Source organism: Saimiri boliviensis, chromosome 2 (assembly GCF_048565385.1).
Source record: "Saimiri boliviensis isolate mSaiBol1 chromosome 2, mSaiBol1.pri, whole genome shotgun sequence".
Classification (NCBI taxonomy): Eukaryota; Metazoa; Chordata; class Mammalia; order Primates; family Cebidae; genus Saimiri; species Saimiri boliviensis.
The window spans coordinates 189,764,344-189,790,472 of record NC_133450.1 but is presented as its reverse complement, the minus strand read 5'-3'; the positions used below and the strand labels follow the sequence as shown (position 1 = coordinate 189,790,472).

Below are 26,129 nucleotides of genomic sequence, written 5' to 3'. Positions count from 1 at the left end.
TCATCTACATTAGGTATTTCTCCTAATACTAAGTGATACCTCTTTTAAGGATCAGAGAGATGATCTCTGAAAAGTGAATCAAAGCTTTAAGAGTTGAAGCAAAGCTTCCCCAGGGAGTGGCAACAGGACAGCTGAACACACACCGGCCCGAGCATCAGCAGGTGCACACCTCGTTTGCCCTGGCGCTGCACCCTGTTTGGCTTTTCAGCAAGTCTCTTCTAATATCTCCATTTTCACCTCTAGATCTAGAAGGATTCTAAGGCCCCTGCCCCAAGTTCATGATTCTGACTGGTGGAGAGTTCATACCAGAGGTCTTATCTATTCTCTCATGTGCAGATACTGACCAGCTCACACTGGGACACCCCTTGGCACCTACCATAATGGCATCATGAACACCATTAAACACCCTACTCTCCCCACTTCCCAAGTGCAGAATCCAGTCATCCACCTGAGAGTCTTTGTTCCCTCCCCCCATATCCAACCACTTTCCAACTCCTATAAATGTGACCTCCTAAGTATCTCTCAAGTTTCTACTTCTTTCCATCCCCACCACCGTCATGCACATTCAGACTGGCATGACTTTTTCTTAGACAGTCTCACTCTGTCACCCAGGCTGGAGTGCAGTGGCATGATCTTGGCTCTCTGCAACCTCCATCTCCTAGTTTCAACCAATTCTTGTGCCTCAGCCACCCAAGTAGTTGGATTACAGGCATGCACCACCATGCCATGTTCATTTTTGTATTTTTAGTGGAGATGGAGTTTCACCATGTTGCCTAGGCTGGTCTCGAACTCCTGACCTAGGGTGAGCCACCTGCCTCAGCTTCCCAAAGTGAAATTACAGGTGTGAGTCTCCACTCCCCACCAAGATCTCTTTCTTATATGGGTCATGGTAGCACCTGGTCTCCCTGCCTTCAGTCTTGCTCTTCTTCCAATCTATTTCACAAACCACAGAGTAATCTTTCTCAAAGATGAAAATCTGACCTTGTCACTTTCCTGTATAAAACTCTATAATGTCACTGCATAACTTTTAGGATCATTTTTTTAGGGACCATGGTGTGAATTCTAGAGCCAGACCTTTTGGGCTCTGATATGGTTTGGTTTGGCTGTGTCCCCATTCAAATCTCAACTGGAATTATATCTCCCAGAATTCCCACATGTTCTGCGGGGGACCAGGGGAAGGTAATTGAATCATAGGGGCCAGTCTTTTCTGTGCTATTCTGATGATAGTAAGTCTCATGAGATCGGATCGGTTTATCAGGGATTTCCACTTTTGCTTCTTCCTCATTCGCTCTTGCCACTGTCATGTGTATGAAGTGCCTTTCACCTCCTGCCATGATTCTGAGGCCTCCTTAGCCATGTGGAAAAAGAGTCCAATTAAACCTCTTTTTCTTCCCAGTCTCAGGTACGTCTTTATCAGCAGCATGAAAACAGACTAATATAGTAAATTGGCACCAGTAGAGTAGGGTGTTGCTAAAAAGATACCCAAAAAAATGGAAGCGACTTTGGAACTGGGTAACAGGCAGAAGTTGAAACCATGTGGAGGGCTCAGAAGAAGACAGGAAAATGTGAGAAAGTTTGGAACCTCCTAGAGACTTGTTGAATGGCTTTGACAAAAATGCTGATACTGATATGAACAATAAGGTCCAGGCTGAGGTGGTCTCAAAAAGAGATAAGGAACTTACTGGGAACTGGAACAAAGGCAACTTTTGTCATGTTTTAGCAAAGAGACTAGTGGCATTTTGCCCCTGCCTTAGAGAGCTGTGGAACTCTGAACTTGAGAGAGATGATTTAGGGTATCTGGCAGAAGAAATTTCTAAGCAACAAAGCATTCAAGAGGTGACTTGGGTGCTGTTAAAAGCATTCTGTTTTAAAAGGGAAACAGCATAAAAGTTCAGAAAATTTGCAGCCTGATGATGCAATAGAAAAGAAAAACCCATTTTCTAGGAAGAAATTCAAGCCAGCTGTAGAAATTTGTATAAGTAGCAAGGAACCTCATGTTAATCCCCAAGACAATGGGGAATATTTCTCCAGGCCATGTCAGACATCTTCCTGGCAGCCCCTTCCATCACAGGCCCAGAGACCCAGGAGGAAAAAGTAGTGTTATGGGCCAGGCACAGGGTCCCCATGCTGTGTGCAGCCTAGGGACGTGGTGCCCTGTGTCCCAGCTGCTCCAGCCATGGCTGAAAGGGACCAATGTACAGATTGGGCCATGGCTTCAGAGGGTAGAAGTCCCAAGCCCCGGTAGCTTCGATGAGGTGTTGAGCCTGCAGGTACATAGAAATCAACAATTGAGATTTCAGAACCTCCCCCTCGATTTCAGAAGATGTATGGAAATGCCTGGATGTCCAGACAAAAGTTCGCTGCAGGGGCAGGGCCCTCATGGAGAACCTCTGCTAGGGCAGTGCAGAAGGGAAATGTGGGGTTGGAGCCCCCACAGAGTCTCTACTGGGGCACTGCCTAGTGGAACTTTGAGAAGAGGGCTACCATCCTCCAGACCCCAGAATGGTAGATCCACTAACAGCTTGCACTGTGAGCCTAGAAAAGCCTCAGACACTCAAGGCCAGCCCATGAAAGCAGCCAGGAGGGAGGCTGTATCCTGCAAAGTCATGGGGGTGGAGCTGCCCAAGACCATGGAAACCCACCTCTTGCATCAGCGTGATCTGGATGTGAGACCTGGAGTCGAGGGAGATCATTTTGGAGCTTTAAGATTTGACTGCCTCACTGGATTTTGGACTTGCCTGGGCCATGCAACTCCTTTGTTTTGGCCAATTTCTCCCATTTGGAATGGCTACATTTACCCAATATGTATACTTCCATTGTATCTAGGAAGTAACTAGCTTGCTTTTGATTTTGCAGGCTCATAAGCAGGAGGGACTTGGCTTGTCTCAGATGAGACTTTGGACTGTGGACTTTTGGGTTAATGTTGAAATGAGTTAAGACTTTGGGAAACTGTTGGGAAGGTATGATTGGTTTTGAAATGTGAGGATATGAGACTTGGAGGGGACAGGGTGAAATAATATGGTTTGGCTGTGTCCCCACCCAAATTTCAACCTGAATTGTATTTCCCAGTATTCCCACCTGTTCTGGGAGGGACCTAGAGGGAGGTAATTGAATCATAGGGGGCTGGTCTTTCCCATGCTATTCTCGTGATAGTGAGTAAGTCTCATGAGATCTGATGGGTTTATCGAGGGCTTCCACTTTTGCTTCCTCGTCATTTTCTTTCCACCACCATATGAGAAGTGCTTTATGCTTCCTGCCATGATTCTGAGGCTTCTCCAGCCATTGGAGCTGTAAGTCCAATTAAACCTCTTTTTCTTCCCAGTCTCGGGTATGTCTTTATCAGCAGGGTAAAAGCAGACTAACACAGGCTCATATCTCTGCCATGCCACTTGCTAGATCTTTGACTATGGTCAGGCTACTTCACAATTTTGTGCTTTGATTTTCCCACTTACAAGATGCCAATAACAACAGTACCTCCTCATAAGGTTGTTGTGAGAACTAATGAGGGAATGCATGTAAACAGCTTGGAATAGCACGAGGCATGTGATAAGGCCTTCATAAGTGGTAACTGCTGTTATTATTTATAGGACTTCAAGGACCAACCTGTTCAGGCCCCACTTCCCTCTCCAGCCTCTTCACTTTCCTCTGTTTTACTGCTCTCCACTTCCCAGGAGGTTCCAGACCTAGCAAATCTCTTCCTTTTTGGTTCACGGCACTGAGCCTTTGCATGTGCTGTTTCATTGCCTGGGACACCCTTCCTGCTGCTGGCTTCCCCAGTCGACCTTTTAAGCAGGTTTACTGAGACATGATTCACATAGCATGCAATTCACCAAATTAAAGAACCCAAGTCAATGGTTTTAGTATATTTATAGAGTTGTGCAACCATCACCACAATCCATTTTGAAGCATTTTCGCCAATCCAAAAAGAAACTTCATATTCTTTAGCAGTCCATATCCCCCAAGTTATCTCCCTGCAAGCCTAGGCTAACTAACCTACCCCAGTAGTTTTGTTTTGTTTTGATAGAGAGTCTTGCTCTGTCACCCAGGATGGAGTTCAGTGGCACCATCTTGGCTCACTGCAACCTCTGCCTCCCATGTTCAAGCGATTCTCCTGCCTCAGCCTCCCGAGTAGCTGGGATTATCGGTGCTTGGCAACACACCTGGCTAATCTTTGCATTTTTAGTAGAGACAGGATTTCATGATGTTGGCCAGGCTGGTCTCAAGCTCCTGACATCAGATGATCCAGCCTCAGCCTCCCAAAGTACTGGGATTACAGGTGTGAGCCACTATGCCTGGCCCCCAGTTAGTTTTCAGGTCTCAGTTTATATCCCACTTGTTAAGTTTTCTCTGATCCCTACTCTGGGTTGGTGTTCTCACAGTACCCAGTATTTTCCCTCTCTCAGACTATATTTGACTATTTACTTCTATATATCCCCTGCTAGAATATAAGTTCCACATTGAGCATGGCCATGGTTTTCTGATTCGCCTGATTTTTCAGTTCCTAAGAGATGTTCACTAAATACTGATTAAATGACTAAAATCAATGGTGCTAACTAGCCAAAGCTCAAGCCTATAAAGACAGCCCTTGTGAAAAAATCAACAGCAACAGAGCCTTCTCTCTACTACAAATACTAGAAGTAACAACATATTTAAAAATTCATGACATTCAAGTTTCCTACAGCTATTCCCATTAGAGCCATCACTGAAGTAAGGCAGATCCTTGCAAAATGAGTTTGATTTAGGCGCTTTAACAAAGTAAGTCCTTGAGTGGGAGGGAAAACAGCTCTGGAGGCTGAGTGGGAAAAGGCAAGGAAGAGCCTTTAGGTGTTCAACAGGCTTTGCTTGATACTTGTAGATTTTATGTGATCTAGCATTACCAGGTCATTACCTGATAAAATGAATATAAATACGTTTTGTTTAAAAGAAAACGTTAAAAAGAAAAGAAGGAAGAAATTAGTTCTAGAAGTTTCCTACAAAGCCATTTGGTTAAGCGATTTTCACTTTCCTGTAGATTCCCCATTATAACATTAGAGCTGCATTCCCCAGACAATAATCTAGGCCCTGGATGCTTATTTGAAAATCCAATGATTATAAGAAGAAAGGCAATTACCTCCCAATTAAACATTAAGACAATTTTTTAATCTATCAACAAACTGCTGCAAAACAGTTACAACATAAAACAACAAAAGTCTCCCTCTCACGTACTTCAATCTACTTCATATGCTGATGGCAGATTAGCTTTACTGAAAGCACAGGTTGGTCATACCTCCCCCTTATTCAAAACCCTTCAACGGCTCCCCTTGGCCTTCACGATAAAGAACAAACTCCTAAGTGAGTATTTGAAGATTCTTCTCCTTTCGACACTGACCTACTTACATGGCCTCATTTCTTTCTAATCATTTTCACATAACCCCCATCCTCACAAATTGCACTGAGCCTCCCGCCATGCTTTGATCTTCTTGCACCTTTGCCTAGAATGTTCTTTACCCACCCCCAAATTCTCAATGTCAAATTTCACCTCCTTTTAAGCTTCGCCCAAATGCTGCTGTCTTCATGAGGTCCTCCCTGATGGCCTCCTCCCTCACACATGTCCTCTACCCGCTCTAAGCTTCCACAACCCTTTTACTATAAAAGATTATTCTCATGTATTAATCACTGGCTAGTGTGTATTATAGTTATTTTTGAACATGTTCTCTACCTCCTGATAAACTCACATACCTCTCCCCCAACCCTTAACATGTGCCATGCAAATACAAGGTACAAAAAGATCTGCAGAATGAATAAAATAACAACTGATGGAAAACCCAGTACGATATAATTAGACACGGTCTAATTTATCACCGTGCTTAGAGAAGCAGCAAGTTTTAAACACAGAAAACTTACCTTAGTGGTTGAGATATTTTTTCTATCTGCAAACCTGTTTCTGTTGAAATTCCCTATTTACGTTCATTATTGGCCCACCTATCTTTCAGTCCTGCTAGGTATGTGTGTATTATGGTAATGCGGAGAAGCAGAGTAGAGAAATGGAGTCATTATTCAAAGCTGGCAGCAGCAACAAACTCTTTGGTAAAGAAAACTTGAAATCCACAAAGGAGACAAAGCGGATCACTGCCCTGGGTATCAAACACACGGAGAGTCTGACTTAGGCCATGGCAGGCAGTGGTTCTCTAACTTCACTGCCTATCTGAGCACCTGGAGGACTTGTTAAAACACAGATTGCTGGGCCCCAGCCCCAGAGTTTCTATAGGTCTGGGGTGGGGCTGAGAGTTCATGTTTCTCACAAGCTCTTGGGGAACACAGATGGAAATCACACTTGAAGAATCATCAGTGCAGATCATCAAATGAATCAAGCGAGTCAAGGTCAAGGGATCAGCCGTGGTATATGGCATAGCCATTTCTAAAACTAGAAGATTCAGTTTAATTAAATTAAGGCATACAGAAAAGTTAAATTAAATCGTGATTTTTCCCCCTTTGCACTCACTTGTAATTCAGAGGCTAAATTCTACAGAGCTAACCAGAGAGGCATGGACAAGGAAGTCAGGGGACCTGGGTCCAAATGCGATTCTGTCACTAGTCAGCTGTGTAACCAAAGACCACCCATCATCCTCTCAGGACACCACCTGAAACAAAGACTTATTCAACCTGAAAGTCTCTAGTGCGGGGTCTCACATCCTATGATCCCCCAATTTTGAAAACCTGTTGGCAATTTAGTTCCAAAGGCATTTAATGATTATCATATTTATACATAAAATGATTCAACACAAACCCAATGTGACAAATAATGACCAGTTAAATTTAAGGAGAGCTCATAATAAATAAATTGCAATTACGAAGGTTGAAAAAATCTCACTCAAACAGGTTTCATAAAGGATGCGTGCTCAAGAACAAACATACCATGGAAACAGATTTTTTTTTAAGATATGGAGAGGATATCATATTGAAAAGAACCAAAACAGCTGCCTTTCCAAGAACAGTCTAGAGAAAGCAGCACACGTTACAGAATCAGAAAACACCAACTCACCGGTGGTGCAGAGCTGAAGGGACTCTTCCACGGAAAGAAATCTGCACGTCTTTCCCCTGCTGGCACCTCCCCTCCATCCCAGGACATGTTCCTGGGCCTCCCAGCACACAGCTATTTTTAAAGATAAAAGACCACATTCCCAAGATTGCGGCCACAAGAATGTGAATATCAAATGACTTTCCCATAGCTCATCGATAAGCTCAAGCAAAACTGACCGCCAGGCCATGTGGGCAAAGTTGGGTGGTATCTCTGTGGCACAGGCCTCCTCCTCACAGGACCATGACCCTCCTCATCTGCAGATACTGGGCAGCTGCAGTTATGCCTCTCAACATGTGTCTGGCTTCTCTCCTTTCAGCACGACAGTCACAGGAGTCCTGCAGATCCCATTCTCATCCTCAAGACCTCAACCACTTGAACCAGTCAAGAGAGGAAACCCTAGAAGTCCTTGATTGGCAAACTGGCTTCCTCCGTGCCAAGGGCAAACACAGAAGATGACACCCACATGATGCATCCATTTTACAGCTGTAGAGTTGATTCTGTGCTACGTAATACTTGGTCTCCTGCTAGTTCTGCTCAGTCATCTTCAGTTGAAGTTAATAGCAATGGCATTAGCTCACTAAGCTTCACGGCATCCTAGGGAGGTAGGTCACCTCCAAGCACATTATCCCCCCTTAACAGATGGGGAAATGATGCCAGAGGAAGATTAAATAACCTGCCCAGCCTCACATAGCCTGCCACAGGTGGAGCACAAGACGATCCCAGCCCTCGTGCCAGCTCATGGACAAAGAATACTCTGGGTAAAGCCCTTTGCAATTTTAGGATCCCATGCAGTGTGGGTGGTTTGCATTTCAGAGGTTGAAAAAGAAATAAGTACAGGAGTAGCCTTCTTTCTTTTATTTCTTTTCTTTTTCTTTTTTTTGAGACAGAGTCTCCCTCTGTCACCCAGCAGGCTGGAGTGCAAAGGCATGATCTCATCTCATCTTTGCCTCCACCTCTGCCTTCCAGGTTCAAGCAAATTTTGTGCCTCAGGCTCCCAAACAGCTGGGATTACAGGTGTGTGCCACTACCCCCGGCTAATTTTTTAAAAAATTTTTAGTAGAGGCAGGATATCACTATGTTGGCCAGGCTGGTCTCAAACTCTTGACTTCAAGCGATCCACCCACCTCAGGTTCTCAAAGCGCTGGGATTACAGGAGTGAGCCACTGTGCCCAGCCCAGCGGTCATCTAAAACTGCTCCAGGTCAGGTGCAGTGGCACATGCCTGTAATCCCAGCACTTTGGGAGGCTGAGGTGGGTGGATCTTTTGAGGTCAGGAGTTCTAGACCAGCCTGGCCAATACGGTGAGACCCTGCCTCTTCTAAAAATACAAGAAAATAGCTGGATTTGATGGTGCACACCTGTGGTCCCAGCTACTTGAGAAGCTGAGGTGACAGGATCACTTGAGCCCAGGGGAGAGGCGGTTACAGTGAGCCAAGCTCATGCCACTGCACTCCAGCCTGGGTGACACAGCAAGAGCCTGTCTCCAAAAAAAAAAAAAAAAAAAAAAGGCATGCTCCAATTGTCTCTCTTTTCCCATGTCTCCCCAGAACACCGTGAGGGAGGAATACTTTTTAATACACAGCTACTAACTGAAAGATGGTGTGGGCACTGACGCAAGGGGAGGGCAGACCCGACTGGGAGGCAGCAGAGGGCCTCCGTGAGAAGGATCAAAGGAGAGGGAGGCCAGGTAGGATTCTATCAGTGACTCTGTATCTTAGAAGGCAAGGCACAAACTGGTGACCACTAGCCTGAAATGCCCATTTCACTCTTTTATGCAATGAGTATTTGCACATCTCTACAGTCAAGAAGCTTGAAAAGTCATCAAGGAACGCACATAAATCACTAACATACAAAGTGAAAAAGAGTAGGGACCAGTGCAGAGAGGTGAGTGGAATGCCTGAGAGTTTGATAGCGGGAGATCTCATCCAGCTGTGGATAAAGCAGAATGAGCTATCAGGGAAGACTTTGTGCAGGAGGTGAGCAGAGCATGAAGGACCTACCTGCAGGGGTGGAGAGAAAGGCAGTTGGAGCAGTGCCTGGGGAAGGGCATAAAGTACACAGAAGGGAGATGGCACACGGCTACCCTGAAGACCAAAGGTTCAGGTTAGCATGAAGGTGGTGATACATAAGAATGATGTGAAGTAGGGTGGAGGTATCGGAGTGAGAGTGGCAGTAGCCAGATCACCAAAGGCCTTACGTGTGGAACTAAGGACATTTACATTTCACTCCTAGCCACAGTACTCAGCATTGTGACTTGCTCACAGCATACATTTACTAAATGTTAGTGGGGCAAAATGCAGGAAGGCAATTTAATTTCTGAGTAATGCAGAACAACTGTGAAGAAGATGCCCCAAAAATGCCCCCATTTTCTTTTACCAATTGATATCTAGTCAGGAGAAGTACTACTACCTACCTAAAATTTGCTATGCTCTGCCCCACATGGAGACCAGAGAATACTTGCCATCAGCTTCTCACCCAAGAACACTGTGAAAATTAACAATGAGGTAATGTCTGAAATGCTCAGAGCTCTTTGGAGATGTGTGGCAAAAGACATCACTATCATTAATATTTAAAGAGATTCTACCCAGCTCTGATCTCTTTTTCTGCAGACTAATGTTACGTCCACAGGATAAGGTGATGCCAGATTGGCCCCTAAATAAACCTCTCCAACAGACAGTGCCCAACACAAGTGCAGACTCCCAAGCCCCTCACATGGGGCTGACGGGGTCCACAACCACAAGGCAGGAGTCGTTTCTCCCCACCCCAACGGTGCCAAAGAATTCAGGAGCAAAACGCATTCGATAGAAAATGATCTTCTGTGGGACCCCACTTTCAAGCATGAGAAAGCCCAGTGAAGACTTCAAGGGGAATCATTTTAGCAAAACCCACATCCTAAGCCAGTTAACATTTTTAGGTCTAACGCAGTGCCCAAGAAAGGAAGAAATAAGAATAGCTCCCTGGGCTCAATTACAAATGGAGTGGAAAAAATAATTTCAAAAGTTCAAGGGGAAAAAAAATCAATCTATTTCCTTCCCCTAAAGCTTTCACTTCTATAAATACATTCACACAAATGGACCCAAGACCACTCTGCCTTCTGAAAACACCACCTGTTTGGAATTTGCAAGATAAATGATGTGCCCATCTAGTTTTCCACCTAGTGAAGCTCAAACAATACTCTCCAAAAGCTTACCTCTTTTTCCTAATTGACACTTATTCCCCGCCTCTTATAAAAGTAATACATGTGCATGGAAGATTTTGAAAGTTTTCTTTTTTAGAGAGAATAAAAATTGTCCATTAAAAGCTACAAGTTGCTAATTACTCTTCTAGTCTTTTTGTGTGAGAATACGCATTTTCAACATAATTAGGAACTTAACATATATGCTGGTTTCTCAACTGAAAAACACACTGTAAACATTTCCCTGTGTCTTTATTATTCTGCAACTTTATTTTTTCTTTGCGATAGATAAGAGTGCCATTTTTTTTTTAAAGCTAAGCCCCTATTGCTGGCTATTTGGTTTATTTTCGATGTCTGTGCTACAAATATGTTGAGATAAACATCTCTGATAATACACCTGTAATTATTCTCTTAGGATAAATTCCTAGGAATGGCACTGCTGGGTGAAAGACTACAAGTTTTTAAGGCTTTTGATATAGCCAAATTGCCCTCAAGAAAGGCTATCCCAATGGTGCTCCCTCGGTCAGTAGGAAAGCCACTTCCCCCAATTACTCAGTCACCCCCTAATTTATTAGATTTATAAAGGGGCTTCTGTTTGCAGTTCTTTTCTTTGCTTTTATTGCTGCTTTTATTTGTAGTTCTTTGATTATTCCAGAGTCAGTTTTTTCCCTCAATGTTTAATGTCTATAGTATATCTTAGAGTATATTTTTACCGTGTGCTTCTATTCAACAAGAAGTCTACGTCCTTGGATGAAGCTGGAAACCATCCTCAGCAAACTAACACAGGAACAGAAAACCAAACACTGCGTGTTCTCACTCGTAAGTGGGAGTTGAACAATGAGAACACATGGACACAGAGATGGGAACAACACACACCGGCGCCTGTGGAGGACGAGGTGAGGGGAGGGAGAGCATCAAGACAAGCAGCTAATGCATGTGGGGCTTAAAACCTAGGTGATGGGTTGATAGGTGCAGCAAACCACGATGGACATGTCTCCCTATGTAACAGATGTACGCATTCTGCACATGTATCCTGGAACTTAAAGTAAAAATAAACAGAAGTAAAAAGGCAATGTCTTCCACCCCCTCCAAAGGGTGTCTCCCCTACCCCACCACCAAGGGCAGCCCAGTGGTCTCCTTGCTCTGAATCTGCCACCCACATTTTCACCTCAGTGCCCTCCACGCCTCTCTCAGGAAACATTTCACAGTTCCAGCAGGTGAGTCAAACACAGAACTAATACTCAGTCATTTATTCAGTTATTCATTCATTCGGGTGATATCTCTTGGGTGTCTGTTATGCTCCAGGTAACATACTAAAACAGAAGTACAGTCAGCCCCTCATATCTGTGTCTTTTGCATCCGTGGATTCAACCAGCTGTGAACTGAAAATATTCGAGGAAAAGATGTATGGTTGTGTCTATACTGAACATGTACAGACTATTTTTCTTGTCATTATTCCCTAAGCAATACAGTGTAACAACTATTTACATAGCATTTCTGCTGTATTAGGGATTGTAAGTAACGTGGAGATAATTTGAAGTATACAAGAGGATATGCATAGGTTATATGCAAACATTATACCATTTTATATAAAGGACTTGAACATCCATGGATTTTGTTATCTGCAGTGGGGGTCCTGGAACCAATCCCCATGGGATGCTGAAGGATAACTACATAGACAAAACACTATGAGAAGAGGAGAGGGAAAGTCATGAGGTCAGAACAGCAGAAGAACACTTGAATTGAAAGACAACTAGGAGTTTTGTTGGTGGATGGAGTGGGGCAGTGGATCGGCCAAGCAAAAGTCCAGAGGCCCGCTAGCACCTTGTCCATTGAAGAAATGTTTTCATTATTAAGGCAGGAGAACAACAGGCTGAGGATGAGACTGAAAAGTTAGCTCAAGTCAAATTCCCACAGAGTTCACCTGCTGACCTGCCCCTCCCCCTGCGTCTCCACTCTGGCTCATCTCCAATGCAGACTCCTCCAAAAGCCTTCCTGGAGAAGCATCTTCAGCATCCATCTATCCAGATCTCTCAGCCTGGGGCAGAAATCCTGGCAATCACACCAATTCACTCAGCAATCCCCAGTGAACAGATCATTCTGTTCACTGACTCTTGGGTATAAGGCTTATTAGTCCAGCTAGAGAAGAAATTTCTGGCTAATGATGTCTCTCATACCCCTAGGCTCTCAACACTAGGCTAAACTTATAATGAGCAATCAATAAAAGCCTATAGAATCTAAGCAAATTAAATTGGGCAGATTAAATACAAGAGAGGGATGAGCGTGCATAAGTTGTACACATCTAACTGTCACCCAGACAGCTAGGAAAATTGAAACTGTCTTTGAAAACCAGCTTCTGAACACAATCATGGCAAAAGATGGATTAATTATTTTTATGCATGTAATTCTGCATCTTCCCAGACATTTCTCAGGCACACAAACAGTTCTTGTTAAACTGAGCTGCATGTCCCAAGAGCTTCTGTATATAAAGGTCAATCTATTCTGAAGACTTGGATTCTTTTTTTTCTTTCCAGGAAGGCAAGAGAATAAGAGAGGAAAGAAGGTCCCTCACACAGGCCATCTCTGCCAGGATTTTCCATACTGATCATTCCAGTTCAAAGCAAAAAATCCTTGTGCCACCTGGAAGACCTAGTCTCCATCATTCATGCTTTTATGCAGTGACAAACATCTCTGGATAGCCCCTCCAGGAGGTCAATGAACCCATACATTCCTCAAGTGGCTAGTCTCTCCCTGCCATGGTTCAGATCCCTCAGCCTTGTATTCACCCCCTACTATAGCATTCATGATGCTGACTTATTTGTCCCCACACTAAGCTGTGACCTCTATAAGGCCAAGGACTTTTTCAGACTGCCCCTTTATTTCTCCAAGGCAATACTCCCCAGATTGTGTGGTCATGGGGTATTGCTGTGTCACCTTCCCCACTTGACCGTGAGCTTCCTGGACAGGAACCGAGCCTTGCTGCTCACGTAATACAGAGCCTAGAGAGAGGCTTGAGGTGTACAGTATTGACTGATGAAATGAATGAATGCATGACTATGATTACTTCCTTAGCTTCGTCTGGCTCCCAGCTGCCTTCATTGGTCTCTACAGTCATCAGCAGTATCCTGGCTAGGCCAAGAGCATAGGTGGGCCTCTGTGTTTCTCCATCTTGTATCCTCTCCTGGAGTTGGTTTGCTGTATCAGCACCAGCAGAGACTCGGAGGGCTGGTGCCTACTTTCAGAGGATGGAGAGGCTGTGGACCCAATGTCCAGCCTCTGGAACTATTGCCTGTTGTTCTGGGACATGGCCAAAGTGACCTGGGAACTTTCCTACTCGGTCCAGCTGGCTCTTCTTGGTGCCTTGTAGTCTTAGTACCAGGGTCACAGAGGCGGTAGGGTACAGGAGAAAGTGCCCAGGCCTTTGACTCCATCAGGCCTGAGTTTGCCAGCTGCATGATCTGAGGCCCATTGTTTACTTGCTTACTTAATTGATTATCTGTGCATGTTAAACTTACAGAAAAGAAGACAGAGGGAGGATAATGATCCCTGTTTTCCACCTACCTGTGGCAAATATTCAATACATATTAAGATTCTTGTTATATTTTCTGAAGAGCTGTCATGGAGAAGACAGAAAAGACTGGTTCTGTGAGTTAGAGGCTGGCCGGAACAAAGTTTAGTTTTGCCTCAAGTTATCGTTTCCAAATTTCATAAAGCCCCCCAGTGTCCGAACTCCTCAAGCTTACAGCATTCCTGACATCTTTGTTTCTTTTTCTCTTCCACCTGCTAACTACTACCACCTTTCTGTGTGAATTTGAAGGTTGCTTCCCCTTGTCTGGGCCTGTTTCCTATCTGCAGACTAGGTTATTTCCAAGGTCCTCCACAGCTTAGACATGACCTTTAATTTCACAAAATAGATAATGCACGTCTTAGTCTGTTTTGTGTTGCTGTAACAGCCCGTTTGGAGGTTCTAGCAGGAGACCACAGCTACTCATATACCCTTGACTGAAGACTGGTCCTCCTCTCTCGGGGATGGTCATCTTCTCTGACCGGGCTTCAGGAGGGAAGCACCTGGAGCAGTGAGGGAGGAAGGGGACACCTGCCTAGCCAAACAGATCAGCCAAATCAACCCTGGTGATCAGTGGGGTGACAGATGTCACAGCCAGATCACCCTCACATCCATGTTGTTATAACAGAATACCACGGACTGGGTATTTATAATAAATACAGATATATTGGTTGTAGCTCTGGAGGCAGGAAAGCCCAAATCAAGAGGCCAGTATCTTTCATGAGCCTTCTTACTGTGTCATCCCATGGCAGAAGGGCAAAGAGAGGGCAAGAGGAATGAACCCAATCCCGCAATAACAAACCCACTCCTGCAGTAACAGCATTAGTCTGTTCATGAGGTTGGTGCTCCCACGCTCCAAACATCTCCTGTTAGGTCCCACCTCCCATCACTGCCATATTGGGGATCAGGGTTTCAGCACATGAACTTTGGGGGATGCATTCAAACCATGGCCATTCATTATGTGGAAAGTCATGTTCTAGGTGCCAGAGCAAATACAGATGGAGTTATATATGGAGTAATACAGATGGAGTTACAGATACAGATGGAGTAATCATAGTCATGCATTCATTCATTTCATCAGTCAATACTGTACACCTCAAGCCTCTCTCTAGGCTCTGTATTGCATGAGCAGCAAGGCTCGGTTCCTGTCCAGGAAGCTCACGGTCAAGTGGGGAAGGTGACACAGCAATACCCCATGACCACACAATCTGGGGAGTATTGCCTTGGAGAAATAAAGGGGCAGTCTGAAAAAGATAACCAGACAAAGCATTATATTTTGATGTCAGGCTATTTCAAAGTAGCTACACCAGACAAGCCCTGTCAAAATGGAAAATTGCTGTTCTTTAAACCCAGCAAGAGAAATGAGAAGCAGAGATCTCTAAGCAGTGCAGTCTGAATATCTTCCTTACTAGATGGTCCTTAAGGTTCCTGTCAGACCTGAGCTTCTTCCAGTGCAGCTCCATTGGATGATGACTAGGAAGGGGGCCACCTGAGGTCAACTTTAGGTATACTGTTCTATCCATCTTTCTTTTCTTTATCTCTTAGTTACCCATTAGGGCTTGGTTCAAATGCCAGTCCCTCCCAGAAGCCCTCCTAGATCTCCCCACAAGGCATGGCCAGCCCCTGCTAGACTCCCAAGGGTCTCTGCAAAGCACAGCCCCACCTGCCCAGCACTGACTTACTTCCAGCTGCAGGTGGGGAGGGACAGTCTGATTCATCTTTCTCCTCCCTCCCCACCTTCCATCCCCAGACCCCATCCCCACACAGACCTTTCTTAGCAAAGCACATTGAAATGAGTAGAGCAGCCATCTAGGAGGATGCCATGGGACAGGAATCCTGGGAGCAGCAATGAGAGGAGAGTCTGGAGCCACTCAGTGTCCAGACCCTCCCAGGCCACTGTCCTTCCCCAGCTTTCCCTCAGCTCCACTATCGGCTTCACCAGACTCAGACTCAGCACTTCTGCTTGCCTCTCGGCATGTGTGTGTGTGTGTGTGTGTGTGTGTGTGTGTGTGTGCGCGCGCGCGCGCGCGTACGCGCATGTACTTCAAGTGTCAACTGCAAACAAAGCAATGCACTCCCTTTGTGGAGAAAAGCACATTTTAGTGTGAGTTGCATTTAGAGAGCCCAGAAGCCAGCAACAGACTGGAGATCACACTTAAAGGACCATGGAACTCCTGAAACAGGCTAGTTGTAGAGGAAGAAGATGATACTATAACACTCTTACATGGTTGCCAAGGAGCATTTCCTGATTTTTTACAGAAAGAGATGTGTATTTGGGCACTGAGAATATAAATAATTTCCCTCAAATTCAGTGAGCCAATCTCAGTCTAAATTCAAGGGAAAATGTGAGTGCATATGTCTTGTGTCCCTATGTGTCCCTTCTTTGTCCAGGGCACATTCACCCTGTGGGATCTTCCCTAACTCTAAGAACTGGCAATGAATATTTTAATAGCCACAGCTTCTCCTTCCCATTGATAAAACCTCCACTGATAAACTTCTCCTTCCCATTGGTAAAACCTCCAGCATGCTGGTGGAAACGAGGGTATGCACCAGAAAGACCTGAGCTTTCCTAGGCAGCCTAATCCCAAAGGGCCCCACCCACATCTGTACCACAGGAGTGATCAGAACGGCCCCGGCACCCTTCAGAGCAGCAGCCGGGATGCTGAAGGAAGGAAGGAGGAGATAGAAGACATGTGGCCTGAGGATCTGTAACCAGTGACCCTGGAGAGCTGAGCTCAAATACAATCGGGATAAAAGGGAGTTGCAAAAGTAGAGGAGGTAGAGAGCCAATGGCTGAATGGTGGCCACCCTGAAAAGATATCCAAGTCTTGGCCAGATGTAGAAGCTCACACCTGTAAGTAATCCCAGCAGTCTGGAAGTCTGGGGCAGGAGGATTGCTTGAGCTGAGGAGTTTGCTTGAGATCAGCCTGAACAACATAGCAAGGCCTCATCTCTACTAAAAATAAAATAAAATAAATTAGCCAGGTGTTCGCCTATAATCCCAGCAATTTAGGAGGCTGAGGTGGGAGGATCACTTGAGCCCAGGAGATCAGCACTGCAGTGAGCTTGATCATGCCACTGCACTCCAGCCTGGGGGACAGAGTGACACCGTCTAAAAAAAAAAAAAAAAAAAAAAAAATTCAAGTCCCAATCCCAGGAACCTGTAAATGTGATCTTATTTGCAAAAAGGATTTTACACCTGTAATTAAATTAATGATCTTTAGATGAGGTGTTTATCCTTGGATTATCCAAGTGGACCCTAAATTTCATGACAAGAGTGAAACAAAAAAGATTTGAAACAGACAGGAGGAGGCAATGTGACCAGGGAGGCAGAGACTGGAGTGATACAGCCACAAGTCAAGAAACGCCAGTGGCCAGCAGGAGCTGGAAGTGACAAAGGAAGGATCCCCGTTAGAGGCCCCAGTGGGAGAGCGGTACGGCCAACACCTCGATTCTGTACGTCTGGCCTCCAGAACTGTTAAAGGACAGATTTCTGTTGTTTAAAGCCAAGACTGTGATGATTTGTTACAGCATCCCCAGGAAAAAATAGAGCACCTAAGAAGCAGTCAGACAGATGGGGGATCTGCATCTCAGAGAGGGGGCTAACTCCCCCGGGGCCACCCCACATCAACACTGGGCCAGGATACTCGAGTCTCTCTGACACTAAAGTGTGTGCAGTTCCCTAGTGGCCCAGGGCAGAGCCCAGAAGGGGGACCCACCGGGAGCTAACTGGTCTCAGGCTGTACTAACGCAAGCATAGATTCTGCAGTGAGGCTGCAGTAGGCTTGCTCCTGTCTGGGCTCATCAGACCCCCACCTACACAGCTGTGTCCCATTCTTAGCTTTTCAGAGGGCCAGATAAACTGGGCATTCTGCCTGAAGAAGTGAAGATGTGGGGGCCTGATCCCTGTCTCTGAAGGTCCAAGTGGCCTAACTAGCCGTCACAAGGAAGAAGAAATGGATTTTTGTGTGGGGCTTCAAAGGGCAGGATCAGGGCCAGTGGGGCAACCATTGCCCAGAGGAAGATTTTTGGCTCGGAATAATGAAGAACTTTGTAATAAGGAGAGCCAACCGAGGTTGGAATAAGAGTGTGATGGGGGTTGGCAGGTCCAAGCAGAGGGAGGCTGGGGATGCTAGGGGAATTTCTGTACCACACACACAAAGGCAGTACTTGATCATCTCTGGAGCTGGCAGTCTTGTTTGAGGGTCTATGATTGTGGCTAAAATATCTGGAAACGTATGTGTGAATCCAGGTTTCTGCACACAGACAAGGCACACTCTCACTGAGACACTTATTACGCAGCTTTTGCAAAGAGCTAAGTACTAAAAAATAACCAGGAATAAGCTTAAGAAAGAGACCATCGCCGAGCACGGTGGCTCAAGCCTGTAATTCCAGCACTTTGGGAGGCCGAGGCGGGTGGATCACGAGGTCAAGAGATCGAGACCATCCTGGTCAACATGGTGAAACCCCGTCTCTACTAAAAATACAAAAAATTAGCTGGGCATGGTGGCTCGTGCCTGTAATCCCAGCTACTCAGGAGGCTGAGGCAAGAGAATTGCCTGAACCCAGGAGGCGGAGGTTGCGGTGAGCCGAGATCGCGCCATTGCACTCCAGCCTGGTTAACAAGAGCGAAACTGTCTCAAAAAAAAAAAAAAAAAAAAGAAAGAGACCATCTATTCTTCCATCTCCTATACACAAAATGTCCCTCACCCCAGGGAGAAAAAAAGAGGCCATGTACGTATCTCCACAGCGACATCCTTTTCTAACCAGACCAGGAACTAACAGCACATTCGCAGGTACCAGGGAAGCCCTGGACAGTCGGGGCTGGTGTTCTTTTCCAGGGAAAATCAGAGAGAACAGACTCCAGCTACCAAACAAATTATTTTATGAGAACAAATTAATGCCATCCTCATCCTTAATAATTGTTTTTCCTTTTGCATCCTTCTGAATTCTGCATTGGAGCAAAGAAAACAACAAAGCAGTAAGTCCGAAGCTTCCCATGTTAATGCCACAGGCCAGCGTTGGACACAGGTCTTAATTGGCGGGGGAAGTGGGATTGTTATTGTTGGTTTTAACAAGCTGTAGCCTACACCGTGTATTCTAGATGCTCAGAGAACAGGAAGCACCGCATTTCTCAGCTGCCTGCACATCTGTCTTCTCTTAAGTCAAAAATCTCAGAGAATGATGCGCTGCTGCATCCAGATGAATTCCTCTGAAGCTCTTTCCAGCCAGGATTTTGAAATTTTGCCCTATTGCCCTTTCACTGAAGCAGCTGAGGTTCTCAGATAATTCCTTGAAAGAGGTCAAAAGAGCTTTTAAATTTACCGTCTTGTCTTTTCTAACTTGTAATTGGTGGGGTTTTTTTCCTTTTCTCCAAAACAACTAATATTAAGGGCACCTATCATTTAGCAGCCAGCCTGGGAAGTGATTGGTAGCCCAAACCACTTCTAACTGCTAGCAAAAAGATCTCTAAACATCAGGTGAGTTCCCGAAAACACTGCGTCAATTGATGAAAATAATGGTTTCTGCCCTCAAATCAATCTGCCAAGCACCAAATCCAGCTTCTCACTGTCCTTCAGGCAGATAGATCACTAAAAAAAAAAGTCTCAGATTTGCAAAGCTGCATAATATAATCTGTAGTCACCAAATCAAATTTAAGCCATTGTTAGTACTGCTTCCATGAACATATATTAAGTTTAGTGTATCTCAGCATACAGTAAAAGTACAACTATGATAACTGTGCATAAATCAAAATTTTATATATGGAATGGTGTTAAATGCATAGGTATATTTGGTGTCTGAAAGCTTTCTATAGTGATCTTTTTTACAGTAAAGAATACTTTCATAATATAAACAATGATTGTCAAACCCTTCAAGGTTCAAATTTTACATAGTATATTCCTACATAGGCCACATTGAAAAGCTAAATTTGAAATTCAGACTCATCTTGGAGGTTGCATCAACCCATCATCAAATGAAGGACCTATATCTTGAGGCATCAGGATGTCACGAGTGAGTTCAGCTGAGAACCATAGGCAACCCCCTAAGCATCAGCCTCACGTTTCTGACTTGACTCAAATCATTTCAGATATCGGGAAAATCACAGGCTTTTTGTCAATCCAATACAGCAGACACATTATCAAGCCCAAACTAGGGTTGGGCTCTGTGAAAAAGGCTCTGGGGTAGAGAGAAAAGGGACATGGTGCCAGCCCTCCCAAGGGCTTTATGTGAGCTGCAGCCACATACACAAGGGATCTCACATAAAATCCTTCAAGGCTGACAGCAATAACTTCTCCATGAGAGATACCAAGTACCAGGGGATGGTGAAAACCCTGGGATGAGGGGATCTGGAAGACAGCTTCCTACGAGTGGTAGGATTTGAACTTAGCCTACAGGCATAGGCAGGGCCACCAAGGCTAAGGCACATGCTAGACAGAGGGGCTAGATGGGGGAGCAAAGGCTTAGAGACTTAAGGCCAGGAGGATTAAGAGTGGGGGACAGGGTGCAGAGGAGCAGGTGTGAGAGAAAGGATGGAGGTAGCCCATCACGCCCGCTGGGCTGAGGACTCGGGACTTCACTGAATGAAGTCGGATGACCCACTGAAAGGCTCTGAGGAGGAGCATGATGGGATCAGAGCCACACTTTACAGTACAGAGCATCGAAGCCTGATGCTCAGAGAGAATGGAAAGATGGGGGCATGTTTGAGAGAGATTTTGGAATTAAAGAAAACATGGCTTGGTCACTGAGTAGATTTCAGCAAAGAGGGAACAAGAGAGAAGGCACAGACGACTAGCCTGCCCTGCTATAGTTTCCAGCCTGGGAGAAGGAGGGGATAATGGCTGATGGGTACCCAGCAGCAAGCGGGCAGGGTCAGTGCTTTGGTACCAGGGCTGGTGGCACCAGGGGCTCAGCCCCACACCTGCTTTCCCTTTATGGATCAGTGAGCACCTCTGGGAGGGAGGAAAAGGGGGAGGGAAAGAGATCCTGAAGAAGAGCCTACTGTACAATAGCAGCAGCAGCTCACCTCGCCACTTGGCCTGATCCTGCAAGTGAAAGTGCTGTGGGTGCTTATTTCTTCAAAATTCCTAAAATATAATTTTGCAGTCAAGGGCCAGAGAGCCTGCTCAGGAGTCTCCCCAATAAATGCATGGATAACACCTGTGCACACAGCCCGTCTGGTTGTACTTGCACCAAGCCCTCTCAGGCCTCCAGGCCTTTGCATTTGCTGTTCCTTCTGCCTGAAACAGTTTCCTCCTCCTCTCACCCTCAACTGAACTTTTATTTGGTGCTTACTATATACCTGGCGCTATTCTAAGTACTTTACATTTATTGACTCATTCAGTCTTCCAACAGCCCCCTCAAGAAGGTACTGTTATTATCCCTAGTTCACAGATGAAAAAACTAAAGCTTAGAAGATTAAATAACCTGACAGTGGAGTATATTTAGTTAGCCAAGGGGCAACTATTCAAATCCAGGTGGTGTGGCCCCAGAGTCTGCATTCTCATACATTAAACTACCCTACCTCTGACAGATACAGAGCTGCTGCACTGACCCTCAGCCAGCTCCAGGCAAAACTGACTCCTTCTCTCCTGTGGTTCTCAATGGCTCAGATAGGCCTGCTGTGACCACCCTCAAATGGAGTCCCACTCCTATTACTTTCTCTCACATTTCCTGGCTTATTTTCTTCCCAGACTTTAGCACAACCTGTAATTAACTTATTTATGTAATGACGTGTTCATTATTTTCTCCAACTAGGATATAAACTCCAGGAAGGCAGAGACCTTGCCTTTTGTTCCAATGTATTCTCGAGGCACCTACAACAATTCTCTGGCAAAAAGCAGGTGTTCTACGGATAACCATTGATTGAAAAAAAAAAGGACAGTACCATGGATGCTACATGGTGTTACACAGGGTCGTAAAGCATTGCGATGTTATTCTTCACCCTCCTGTTCTATTCTTTCTCTCCTCTCTTTTAAGAGATGGAGTCTCGCTCTTTTGCCCAGGCTGGGGTGCAGTGGCATGATCATAGATCACTGCAGCCTTGAGTGAGGCTCAAGTGATCCTCCCACCTCAGCACCTCACCACCTCAGCCTCCCAAGTAGCTGGGGCCACTACACCCAACTAATTTTTAAATTTTTTGTAGAGATGGGGCCTCACTAAGCTGCCCAGGTGGTGTCCTATTCTTTGACCACTGCAAATCTAAGGCAGAAGGGAGCCAGTACCCTGCTCCCAACTATATGGACAAAGCTGATATATTTAGAGCTGTGTCTGACTGTCAAATCTGTTCCCACCCCCAACCTGGGCCCTTGAGCACATAGTGATAAGCTTGTGTGAGGCAGGGATTGAGACTTCTGATTAGCTCTCTGTGACCTCTCACCACCTAACAGTATTTACAGAGCATTGCCTGTTGTTTATGTTAGTATCTGATCTGAACACCCTCTAAATAATAAAAAGCCCCTGCCCCTTGAATCAGGAGGCACCTCGTTGAGTACATATCACATTGTCACAAGAACTCCATGCTGGTGGTGAGGTTCTAAATCAATGCACGTGCTTAAACAAAAAGCGCTCTTTACTCCGATGGTGCCTTCAAACACTTATTCAGCTTGCCCATAAATCCTCTGATAAAAAGAATTGACTTTCATCCAACACCTATTACATGCAAACATCCTGTTAGACACTTTTACACCTGATCTCATTTAATCTTGTGAGTTTGGAATTATTATTATTCCCCCTTTACAAATAAAAAAAAGTGAGGCTCTGAGGCCCAATACTCCACAGCCAGCAAGGACTCCAGCACAGGTTCAGAGTGTTCAGAGCCTCCAGAGCATCTTCCCGCTGCCCTTTCTCTGAAGTGCTCTGCCTTCATGCTTCCATCAGGCTCACTCTTCTCACCTGTCCTTTCCCAGCTCTCACCAGTTCCTTGCTCATACTACTTCCTTGACCTACACAGGGCCGGTCTATTCCTCACCACCTGTTGAAATCCTCTTCCTCTTCCACCTTCCATTGTAAAGCCTTCACCAATATGTGCAGTTGGAATTCACCCTCCTTAGTGTTCCCAGAGATCCCAGGCAATAAAGCCCAGAATGAAGGTCCTGTGGCACAAGACTCTTTATTCCTCATCAGAACCTGAGCTCCTGGAGGGTAGGGCCTGTTGGTAATTTTCATGTTTATGTCCTCCCGAATGAGTAGTGAGAAAATGCTTGCTGAACCAGTCAAGAATGAAGAGGGAAAAGACTGGTGGCATTTGAATGCATCCGAGACATAAAAGGCTCTGGACAAATTAGCTTCGAGAATGGGGTCTCATTTGGGAAAGGCAAACTTAGGTACCACAACTCTGCTCTGGTTACAAAGCACACCCTCACCAGCTCTCTGATTTCATAACTCTTGAAACTTAAAACCAGGATATCGAGGAAGGAAATAAAATCATAAAATCATTTCTGTGAGAATCCTTTTCTGGTAATGCATTTCACCCACACACTAGGGAAACACTAATTGCAGCAAAAAGGGAACAAAATATTGAGCAAAAGAATAAAGTTTGCCTTCTAGCATGTCACAGTTAACTACCTCGTGCCTGTTTTGCTGTGACTGTGCCAGGATGCACTGGTCCTGGAAAATATCAACTTGGTTCCTCAATCGTACTCATACTCAACACCAACCAAAGGATGCCCCAAACTCTCTTGATTGGAAATCATCTCAACCATCATCTTAGACTAGAAACAAGTAGATGCTGGCCTCTAGGTCAAGACCCCTAAAACAGTGCATTATTTTTTTGCCCCAAACCATTCTGAGGTTTTTACAAAAATAACCAACTCACAAACAGAAATGCTTCCTGATCTATAAACTACTTTGAAAACAAATCATTATGTCGTTGAATATTTTATGATGGTCCAAAGCACTGAAGAAGGCGAGCTGAGCGTTCACCAATCCTCCCCATGTCTATTTTGGGACTTCCAAAGCAAACTGCAAATGCCTCCTTTATTTTCTAAACGCTCATTTGCAAGTGCTAGATGGATTCCTGGTGAAATATTGCCTCCACCCAAACTGACTAAATGCAGAGACCCGGAGGTTCCGCTTCTCCAGAGTTTACAGCTGAAAGACCTCAGAAAACATCTAACGAACATGACTTCCACCCTATTTTATAGGTGGCAAAAGCAGGGGGCACTTGCCCAAGGTCACACAGACGGTGGGTGGATGGCAGAGGAGCCACCAGAAACCAGAGTCCTGCCTCCTAACCATAGAAGCATCCCCTGCTCCCCGGGGCTGACTCAACGCCCCTCCTAAAGCTCAGTCAAAGCTGCTGCACGTTAGCGACGCGCGACCCCCGAGACTGACTTCTGTGGGTCATTCCTCTCCACCCTCAATGAGTTCTAGAGCTGAGACACTCAGGGATGCCCCTCTACTCAAAAAACGACAACATAGGCATTGGCGCTGCAGCTGATTCGTCCCAGGCGACCCCCTTCTGGTTCAGGTGTGGCCATGGAGGACGAGCAGGGAGGGTTAGTCTGAGGTCACTCAGAAAGTTGGCGCTGGCCGCGGCCGCACCTGAACCCAGGTCTCTCCCCCTCCCGCGTTGCCGCTCTTTCCACTCACTACACCACGCAGATCTCGGAAACTTAAGCACACATCGCTACTGTGCAAACAGTTAACCGTGGTAGGTCCTGAGCTAACCCGAGGACGCGCCCCCGAGCCGGGCGTGGGGACACGAGGACCGGAGGCGGGCGCGGGTCACCCGGGGCTGGTGGTGCAGGCGGAGCGCACGGCGGCGGGCGGCGCGGAGGAAGCCGAGGCGCAGGCCCGGGGTGTGGGGACAGGCAGGCTCCCCAAAACTTTGCGGTGCCGGGACCCCTCCCTTACCTGCAGAGGAGGTGCCGCCCGCGCGGACGGGGACCTAGCGGGCTGACGCTCTCGGAGAGGGGCGGCCCCGCCCAGCGGCGGGCACGGTCGCGGCGGCCAAGGCTCGGTCGGCAGCGCTGCTCCGGCTCTGCTCGGGCTCCGCCTCCCGCGCCGCGGCTGCCGCCGGAGGGGGCTGCCGGGCCGGGCCGCGCCCGCGCCGTCTGGCGGCGGCAGGTGCTGAGGCTGCAGCTGTGGGGCCGCCAGCTGCCGGCGCCGCGACCCCCGCCCCGGGGGAGGAGCCCCGCGCGCCGCCTCCGCGGGCTCCAAGGTCCCGGCCCGCCGCAGTGGGCGGTCCCGCTCCCACCCGGGCCCTGCCTCCGCCGTCTGCCTCAGCTCACCGCCGGGGCACGCAGCGTTCGCCAAGTACCCAGGGGGAGACTGAGGCTGGAAGAGGAAAGGGACTCCCCAAGGTCGCCTGGACCCGCGGTGGCTGAGCCAGAACTGGAACCCAGAAGAGTTTCAAAAACGACCCCCTTCTTAGGCCTCCTTACCCCCAGGAAGAGCCCCAGCTACGCGAAACCCTGGGGGACTATGACTCTGACTCGCCCCCTGCCTCCCACGCCCCGCAGGTGCGCAGCTGAAGAGAGAGAGAAGGCGTGGGCCCACGCTGGGCACTGTGGACCACCTCCCCTGCCTCTGTAAACTTCTTCGACGCTGGGAAATTGTTCTCCCAGCTTTCCTCGGCCCTCTCCAGTCATTCCCTCTTGGTCTCCTTGAGGGTTCCTCAAACCAAAAGCTCTAAAATGCCGCAGCACCCTGGGACTCTGCACTCAGCCCTTTTCTGACTCCCTGAGCCATCTCACCCAATGCCTTGGTTCTGGTCCTACCACCTCTCTGACCATCATACCCAAATGCATGCGTCTATGCACGAACTATGTTCTGTGCTGAACTCTACTGCACACCTACGAGGTCCATATCCTGCATTAGACACTGAAGCTACAATACACCTTTAATAAAACAGTCCCTGCCCTCATGGAATGTAGTCTAGGACTATGATAATACAGTGTAGTTCCTGTAATAATAGCCCGATCCCACGGGGCCAAGGGCACCACACAGGCCTGCACTGACTGAGTGAAGGCCTCCTAGAGGGGCCATGCTCTAAATGGAAACCTGAAAGGCCAGTGGAATTGGCCAATGAAAGGGAGGAGCGTGGATAGAGCCTTTCGGGTTGAGACCACAGGAACCAAGACCCCAAGATGAGAGGGATCCCACAGAGGGAGTGGCAGGAGTTGAGATATGAAGCAGGGGAGTCAGCAGGGGCCAATTCCTGGTCAGGGTGTTTGCACCGTGTTCTCAGTACACTGGCAGGCTCGTGGCAGGAGTTCTGAGTAGGGAAGAGGCACCATCAGATTGGCACGTTAGATCATTCTGGGGATGGTGCACAGGAAGATGTTAACAAGTGCATCCTTCAGCCAAGGGCGGTGCGGCGCAACTAGC

The 26,129-nt window shown here is 46.6% G+C and overlaps 1 protein-coding gene across 1 annotated transcript in view; it reads right to left on the bottom strand.

Annotated features, from left to right (window-relative positions):
• Positions 1-24,823, bottom strand: part of FRMPD1 (FERM and PDZ domain containing 1) — a 106,151-nt gene extending 81,328 nt beyond the window's left edge. The window contains exon 1 of the mRNA XM_039475299.2: positions 24,654-24,823. The gene's annotated coding sequence lies outside the window, so the exon portion shown is untranslated. The remainder of the gene's footprint in view (positions 1-24,653) is intronic.
• Positions 24,824-26,129: the final 1,306 nt, after the last annotated feature.